We start from the raw sequence: 9,977 nt of genomic DNA on the forward strand, positions 1-9,977 counted from the left end.
TCATCCCACCTAAACCACATATTTTTGTTCTTGGAACTTGCTTGCTCAGAAACCTATTATTGTTCAAGTGAATCCTATGTGGCTGAATAGTTTATTAAAATATTTACTAAGGTATTAATTGATGTTTTTGTTATCTGTTTTAGAAAAATAAGAAGGCTGCTTATGTTTTTATTTTTTCATTCTCCAAATGTTTATTGAGCACCCATTATTTATTTATTTATGGTTTAAATGACATTTATTAGTGTCAAGTGTACAACATAATGCTTTGATGTGTGTATATATCATAAAATGATCACCACAGTCTAGTTAACATCCATCACCATTCATAGATGCAATGTTTTTTTCTTATAATAAGAACTTTTATGATTTTCTCTCTTAGCAACTTTCACATATACAATACAGTGTTATTCACTGTAGTCGCCATGTTGTGCATTGCACCTCATGACATTTATTTTATAACTGCAAGTTTGTACCTTTTGATCCCTTCACCCATTTCTCCCACCCCCACACTCCATCTCTGGCAACTACCAATATTTTCTCTCTATCTATGAGCTCAGGTTTTTTATTCTGCATATAAATGAGATCATATGCTACTTGTCTTTCTCTGTCTGATTATTTCACTTTGTGGAATGCCCTCAAGGTGAGATTTTATTCTTTTTTATGGCTTAATAATATCCCATTGCACATATGTACCACATTTGCTTTATCCATTCATTCATCAATGGAAACTTAGGTTGTTTCCATGTCTTAGCTATTGTAAATAATGCTACAATCAACATGGGGGTACATATATCTTTTTGAGTTAGTGTTTTTGTTTTCTTTAGATAAATACCCAGATGTAGCATTGCTGGGTCATATGGTAGTTTTATTTTTAAATTTTTGAGAAACCTCCATACTGTTTTCTATAGTGTCTGTATGAATTTATAATCCCACCAATAGTAACAAGGGTTTCCTTTTCTCCACATCCTCATCAGTACTTGTTATTATCAATGTTTTATAATCCTATATAATAAAAGGCTGATATGCAAATTGTCCCCTCAGGAGTTTGACCGACCAGGAGTTCGACCACTCGCTATGACGTGAGCTGACCACCAGGGGGAGGCGTGGAATGAAGGAAGGCCCCAGACAGCAACCGGAAGGCCCCAATCAGCCCTGATCACCAGCCAGGCCTGGGGACCCTATCCGTGCATGAATTTCATGCACCGGGCCTCTAGTAGTCACCAAAACAGGCATGGAGTGATACATAATGTGGTTTTGATGTGCATTTCCCTGCTGATCAGTGATGCTGAACATCTGCTTATGTACCTGATGGTCACTTGTATGTCTTTGGGAAAATATCTATTCTGGTCCTTGCTGCAAGTTTTTTGTTTAGTGTCTATTTCCCTTTCCTTGAGTCAGGGTGAAGGTACTGTAAAACAAAAGTTACCTGATCCTTTTGATTTAAAAAAATCTGAGTTAATTGAATGGCTATGTCAGTCTTTCTCAAAATGTAGCCTTGCATCTGAGTCACATGGAGAGTTTATCAAAACACTTTCTGCTTGGCCCCTACCTCAGAGATTTCAGTTCTGTTGTTTGGGTCGGGCTTGATAATTTGCATTTAGAACCAGCTCCCTACTCCCCTCACAACCACCCAGGATCCCATTTAGAGAACTGTGTGAGGGAGGCAAGGTCAGGAGGAGAGTGTTCCAAGAGCACGCAGAAGCAGCTTAGAACAGGAAAATAATTGCCTTGGCTGAGCAAGGGTCAGGACCTGAGACCTTCTAGGTGACCTGGCAGGAGCTATCAGATAATGGATGTCCCCAGGGTCTCATGCCTTTGTCCAAAGAGAAGCACGATCTCAAGGGAACATGTGGTTTTTGCTAACACACATAACAAAGAGGGAACAAAATCCTGGTTGCTTCTCACCCTTTGAAATATTCTTCTGTGGGTAAGGACCCCAGGACCTGCCCATGACCCTAGTGAGCAGGCCTAATAACCCTGACATTGAATTTCCCAGCAGCTGTGACCAATCAAGACATAGACTGAGATTGAATTTGATCTGAATAAAGAAACATGACCTCCAGCCTCACAGCATTGTTGGTGGGATCAAATGGGAAATATATGTACCTCTCCTAGCACAGAGTCTATGAACTCCCTACATCTTTACCAAATGACACATATAAGAACTTCTACATTTTATTGCCCCAGGCTGGCATGGCTCAGTGGTTGAACATCGACCTATGAACTAGGAAGTCATGGTTTGATTCCTGGTCAGGGCATATGCCTGGGTTGACAGCATGATCCCTGGTGTAGGGCTTGCAGGAGGCAGCTGATCAATGATTCTCTCATCATTGACATTTTTATCTCGCTCTCTCCCTCTCCCTTCCTCTCTAAAATCAATAAAAATATATTTTAAAAGCAACAACAAGGAAAAAACTTCCTATATTTTAACCAAAAATAGACAGACCCTGAAACCACAGTGGATGGAGGCTGACTGTTCACTGACTTGGAATGCCCTCTGCATACGCTATTCCTTTCCTGTTGCTGAAATATTTGGACCCAGGGATGCATTTACATAACAGAACCTGATATCTTTACTAATTTATTCTGAAATTAGAACTGAAACAGTATCAGTCCCCAGTGTGAAGTTTGGTTATTTCTATAGCTACCAAAATCTATCCAACCTGTAAGAATGGATGTTAGTACAGTGTTGCCCATGTGAAGGGCTGTACTCCATTAATGCTACACCCAGTCAGCCACGGTGTGGGCCTGAGTTCATCCGTGTGCAGAATGGGAGGACTGTGACTTCTACACAGTGATGTGGAACTGACTCTGAGCCTAAACTAGGCAGGTTCTTTCCAATAGTGTGTGGTATGTACACAGCAGGATGGGAATTCATGCTCCAGTATGATGCCATGCTTTTATAACAGAGACCTTTCCCACTTTCACAGTGGTTTGTCTCAATGTCAATACCTTCTAAGTGTTTAAGCCTTATTTGTGTTGCCTTCTCTTTTTACTGTCAGCTCCTTTAAATATAGTGGCCATCTCCTTCCAGGTTTCTGTGAAAATGGCCAGAAAATCATTCAGAAAACATATATTATTCTTGGCTATGCTTAGAACTCTAGTCAGTAAGGAACAGGCCAAAGCCAAAATGACAGGTGATTTAGAAGGGATGGGAAAAAGCATCCCAGATATTTGGGAGATTTCCATGATACATGTTTCCCAGGAGAAACTTTGTCCCAGAAAAAATTTCATTTGGGTAAGTGCATGAAAATTGGAAAAGTTTCTTTTTAATACTTGACTAGTGAGCATTTCTGACTCAGAACACCTGTTTTAAATGCCTTGGTGTATACAAAATAGCCTTTTGTTTGGGAGAACTAGGACCAATAATAATTTTTGCAAAAGGATTTTTACATATAGCTTAACTGTAAAAGTGTTTATAGAATGGCAGCAGTAGAGCAGTCCTGAGGTCCAGAAAAATGGATGTCTGCTGACCCGGGATACCAGACCATGTCTCTCAGTATCAGAAGGCCTGTGCTGGCTGTGCTGGACAGGTGGAGGGTCAGGGCCAAAAGGGTCAGGTCTCCTTGCTTGGCCTCAGCTGGGATCTTATGTTTGGAGCCTCAAATTGTTTGCCTCTCTGTCCATGAGCTCTGCATATCCATGAACATTCCAAACACAACTGCAGAAGTACCATAAATGCTGATTTGGGTGTTACAAATAAGTTTTTTGGAGTAGACAAATTTGCAAGTAATGGAATCTGCAAATAATGAGGATCTACTGTATTAGCTTCTCATATTCTTTCTTGAACCAGCTTCTCATCCTGTTAGTTCCTTCATTACTAAATTAAATAAGTATTTGATACATGCTAACTATAATTACATGAGAATTATATTTTTAACTTTTTTTGAAAATTAAAATAGAAAATTTAACACTTTCAAGCATCAAAATTCATTGTTTAGGTAGACAAATGTCCCATGTCTTATGGTGTTTTAGGTTAATAACTCTTACAGGTTGGTTTTAGAGATGTGAGTCCAGCCTGGGGGCCTAGGCACAGGGAAATGGCAGACAGCTCGTTAGATCCATGGCCTTCCTCTTCCCCCTTCAGGTGTTCCTGGGCTAAGCCCCTGTGTCTGGCACCTATTTCCCTCAGGATGAGTTCTCCTTCAGGAGGTGCATAGTCCCTAGGAAAACAGGCTACTACAGAGCTGGCTGCTCAATTTCCAGAAATGCCAAACATGTCTGGATCCCAGGCTAAGTTTAAGCTTGGACTCCCAGAGACAGGTGGGCAGCTTGTTTTTGAGGGCACAGCAAGGTTAAAGTCAAAGACGCTGAGGTCAGGGAAGGTTCAACAAGGTTAAAGCAAAAGGAATTCTGAGCAGAAAGGCCCAGAGTGAGTCCTTCAGGGACTGAGTAAATTCTTTCATCATAGAACTCTCTGGAAGCTACTGAAATAAGGCCCAGGCCTTGTAAAGCATCACTGCTGGATAGTACTCTCAGCATACGATTGAGCATTATTGGAAAATTAACATGTAGGAAGTCTTTGCAAGTAGGAGGAGCTATATTACATTAATGGGGCTGCTAAGAGGCAGGCTGATGTCTTGAGAACCAAATGTACCTTTATGACCCCTGCATAACTTACAATCCACATGAGTTGTATTTTTAATACCATTATATATTTTTTGTGTGGGGAGTTTTAAAATTAAAAATGGTATTTTAAAAATTTCACAAGGATATAGTTGTGTTTTTTCCTTTCCCTTTCCTTCCCTTCTTCCTCTTTTCTTAACCTTTAACAACCTAAATCATCGATACAGATTTGTAAAAACTATAGGGTTGGTGTTTCTATCACTTACAACTTTGGTTCTGAACTGGGAGGGATGTTGACACCCTCCCAGGGGACATTTGGCAGTGTTTGGAGATGTTTTGTTAAAAGAGACAAGGATAGACAGGGAGTGGTCCAAAATATGACTAGTGCCCAGGTATGATACCCTATCCAGGAGTCAGCAAATGTCTTCTGGAAAGGACCAGATAGTAAGCATTTTAGTCCATACTCTTTCAAAGACTCAGCTCTTGTTTTAATGAGAAATAAGCCACAGACAATATAAGCAAACGAGTGTGGCTCTGTTTCAATACAATTTTAGTATGGGCACTGTTAAATTAGTTAAACAGGGAGGCCACTAGGTTTAGGTGGCTCCAATCCTGGAGCAACTACATAAGAAAACCCAAATCTGCACCTGCAGATGCCTCAAGTTTACGAAATTGAAGCCCAAGGACAGCCATGCACACACTGGCAGCTGGGTGTAGAGCTAAAGCAGGTCAACGATATCTGATGTCTCCACTTTGCCTCTACCTCTTCCCTATAAAAGCCTCTCCTGCATCCTGTCATTGCAGTACTCTCACCACAGCTGGTTTGGTGGCCTGATTCAAGCTGATTTTTGCTCAAATAACTCTTAAAATTTTTAATATGCCTCAGTTTATCTTTTAACAACATTGAAATTTAAAATTTATATAATTTTCATATGTCTCAAAGTATTATTTTTCATTTGTTTTCCCAACAATTTAAAATTATAAAAGAAGAGCCATTCCTAGTTTGCAGTCCATACAATCAGAGGTGATGGGTAAGATTTGGCTCATGGGCCCAGTGAGTGGAAAGCATATGCTTTTATCTGTTTTGAGAAAGCACAGTATTTTCACAAATAACTCAAATTTTTAATATGCCTCAGTTTATCTTTTAACAACATTGAAATTTAAAATTTATATAATTTTCATATGTCTCAAAGTATTATTTTTCATTTGTTTTCCCAACAATTTAAAATTATAAAAGAAGAGCCATTCCTAGTTTGCAGTCCATACAATCAGAGGTGATGGGTAAGATTTGGCTCATGGGCCCAGTGAGTGGAAAGCATATGCTTTTATCTGTTTTGAGAAAGCACAGTATTTTCATTCAGCAGAACCACTGATACTATTTTTATTTATGGCATTTTAAAGTGTGATATGTGTTGTGTGATTCAACTAAGCTGTGGATGATGAATAGTCCTTTTCATGCAAGCAATGATGGTATATTCTGGCCATTAAGAACTGAATTTTTACTAAATGCATGGACTGAGCAAAATTATTCTTTTCCTTAAGTGTTTATGATTTTCTTATTTAATCTTTGTCCCCTCTTTCAGCCTTCTTGGCTTCTTTGGCTCTGTACTAGATTTTCTTAGTAAAGCAGACCCAGTTTCTGTGGGGCTGAAATTTCACCAGGGGTGAGTCCATTCAGATTCTGGGTCATTTATGTTTCATGTTTGCAATTTGATCTGATTATCACTGGCTGAAAAGGACCCTCTATAATATGAGCTGAACTGAAAAACCCATTCCCAGGGCTGGGGTAAAGCCAGGAAGAATTGGGGGTCTGGAAGGCAGTTGCTTTATTTTTATTAGCAGTGGAAGATCATGGAAGAGCTTCACAAACACCCTTTTCCAAAGAACATCTGAAAAGTAGCTTCAAATATTGTGCTGAAGAGCCACAGAGGGAGAAATACTTTCTTTCAGGGAGGAAAGAGGGAATGGGAGGGAAATAAAGAGAGTTTCTTACGGGACAAGCTAGACACACCTAAGAAGAGGAAAAGAGTACGATACTGTGCTTCCAGTACTTTCTCCTTTCCTAAGTGATATAAAGAGTACCTGAAAAAAAAACTTCTAAACGCAAATTAAAACCATAATTAGGTACCATTTACACCTGTCAGAATAGCTACCATTGGTAAATCAACAAACAACAAGTGCTGGTGAGAATGTGGAGAAAGGAGAACCTAGTGCATTAATGGTGGGAATGCAGACTGGTGCAGCAACTATGGAAAACAGTATGGAGTTTCCTTAAAAAGTTAAAAATGGAACTGCCATTTGACCCAGTGATTCCACTTCTAGGAATATATCTGAAGAAACTCGAAACACCAATCAGAAAGAATATATTCACTCCTGTGTTCACTGCAGTGTTGTTTACAATAGCCTAGATTTGGAAGCAGCCTAAGTGCCCATCAGTAGGTGAGCAGATAAAAAAGCTGTGGTACATTTATACAATAAAATACTATGTGGATCTAAAAAAGAAGGATTCCTTAATTTTTTATGACAGCATGGATGGACCTGGAGAGTATTATACTAAGTGAAATAAGACAGAGAAAGACCAGTATTATATGATTTCACTCATGATGAACAAATTAAACTAACAAACAAAATAGACTCATAGATAGATAACAAACTAACAGCTGTCAGAGGGGAGGGAGTTTGTAGGGCTGAGTAAAAAAGATGAAGGGATTAAGAAAAAACAAAACTCACAGAACCAGACAATAGAATGGTGATTAACAGAGGGAAGGGCTGGCGTGTGGTAGAAGAAGGTAAAAGAGGGATAAATAGTGATGAAAGGAGACTTGACTTGGGGTGGTGGTCACACAATATAATATACAGATGATGTATTATAGAATTGTACACCTGAAACCTATATAACTTTATTAATCAATGTCACTCCAATAAATTCAACACAAAGGGGAAAAAACCCTTCTAGAATGAATAAAAGAGTTGGTTACAGTGCCAAGATATAATATAATATATACAAAAATCAACAATTTCTCTAAGTTTACCTATTAGAAGACGTGATAAGCAAAACAAAGAATCCCATTCTCAATGTCAACAAAAGACATAAAGTAGCTAAGAGCCAGCCTATTAAAAATGTGAAAAACAGCCCTAGCTGGTTTGGCTCAGTGAATAGAGTGTCAGCCTACAGACTGAATGGTCCCAGGTTTGATTCTGACCAAGGGCACATGCTCTGGTTGCGGGCTCAATTCCCAGTGGGGGCCATGCAGGAGGCAGCCAATCAATGATTCACTCTCATCATTGATGTTTCTATCTCTCTCTCTCTTCCCCTCTGACATCAATAAAAATATATATATTTTTTAAATGTGCAAAACATACACGATGAAATGACAATATTTTACTGAAAGTCATACAGAAGAAATTTGGATACACAGAGAATCATCATATCAACTAGGGTTCTATCAGGGTGGCTGAATCATTGTGAGTGATGAGGAGTAAGGGGCTTGTTTGCGAGTTACACACTGTGGAAGCAGTTAGGAAATCAATGCATGGCAGTTGGTTTTGAATATGGTACTGGCCTCATGTCAGCAGAGTTGGCAAGTGAGAAAGAAATATGGTCTGAAGTGGGGAAAAGCAGGAAAGATGGAAGTTGCATCTTTCTCTCATTCCTGCCATCTCCATGATGTGGGTGACCTGTCACCTTCACCATGGGGAGCCCAGCACATGAATCCCACCCAGATTCAGAGAGCTGAAGGGGACATTGGGCTTAAACTGAAAGATCTGTACTCCCAGCTACTGCTTCATTTCTTCCCTTCAAATGTTATATACATTTTTCCTGTGGCAACACTAATCCTATAAGGGAAAGAAGAGAGAGAAGCAGAGTCTGAGCTAAGCTAGATTGACACTGTGTAAAGCAACCACATGTACCACATCTCTGTATAATAATGACAGAATAGCAAGCACATAGCATTTACTACATGTTAGACACTTTTTAAAGTGTTTTCCATTTATTAACTTACTAGAGGCCTGTTGCAGGAAGATTCCTGCAAGAATAGGGCTTCCTGAGGCCGGAGTGAAGCAGAGAAGGGAGCGAAGCCCGCCTCGGTGGGCTTCACTCCCTTCTCCGCTGCCTCGCTCTCTCCCATCTCCACCACCTCGCTCCCTCCCTTCTCTGCCGCCTTGCTTCTTCCCATCTCCACTGCCTCACTCCCTCCCATCTCCGCCTCCTCGCTCCCTCCCATCTCCGCCACTTCACTCCCTCCCTTCTCTGCTGCTTCGCTTCCTTCTGCAGTGCTTGGCTTCCTTCTACACTGTCTTCAATCTTCTCTCCAAGCTTGTGTATGCAAATTAACCACCATCTTTGTTGGGTTAATTTGCATATTGCTCTGATCGGCTGGTGGGCATAGTGGAGGGATGATCAATTTGCATGTTTCTCTTTTATTAGTGTAGATTTTAACCCTCATCACAACTCTCTGAAATAGGCGTGATTATAGTCTTATTTTACAACTGAGGAAACTGAGTCCTGAGAGGTTAAGAGCTTGCCTGTGATCTGGTATGGTCTGAAGCTGTCCATCAGGTACACTGGTTCTGGGGATCCCAGGGAGGGATAAAGTCAGTCACTGCCTGGGGCCACCCAGCAGGAGCTACAGAGAGATCTGGAGACAGCTGCTATTTGTATTGGGGTAGGAAGTGCCTAGGCAAGGCCTAGCTGTGAAGCAAGGCAGGTTTGAGAGATTTTAGCCAAGTCTGAAGCCTGAGCCAGGACAGGCCATTCATATGGAAAAGCTGCTGCAAACATCTTGGGTGGAACTGAAAATTAGATGGGGCAGGATCTCGGGGAATCACCAGGGCTGAGTGAACAATGTGAGCCAGGCTGATGGAAACTCAGATATGGCTGCCAGCCAGCTCTGAAATGGGGGAGGTCTCAGCATAGGAACACTGACCCCAATGAACACTCCATCTGGGAGAAAGCAGACCCTGAGTTTCTGCCTTAATGCTAGACAATCCAGTTCCTCCCCATATGTGTCTGGGTCTCCCTAAAGCCACCTGGTGCTAGAGCTCAGAGGGATTGAGTCTGAGTAAGTTCATATATCCGGCTCTTTAAAAGGAATACTTGGGTCTCCAGCAGCCTCTCTGACACTCAGCCACAATCCCTGTTAGTTTTTATAGGCCAAGGATACTTCAAACATAACAACATTCTCATTATGGGGGTGCCTGAAGGAGAAGAGAGAGAGCAAGATATTGAAAACCTATTTGAAGCAATAATGACAAAAAACTTCCCCTACCTGGTGAAAGAAATAGACTTACAAGTTCAGGAAGTACAGAGAGTCCAAAACAAAAGGAATCCAACCACACCAAGACACATCATAATTAAAATAACAGAGAATCTTAAAAGCAGCAAGAGAAAAACAGTCAGTTACCTACAA

Source organism: Myotis brandtii, unplaced genomic scaffold, assembly GCF_000412655.1.
Source record: "Myotis brandtii unplaced genomic scaffold, ASM41265v1 scaffold210, whole genome shotgun sequence".
Classification (NCBI taxonomy): Eukaryota; Metazoa; Chordata; class Mammalia; order Chiroptera; family Vespertilionidae; genus Myotis; species Myotis brandtii.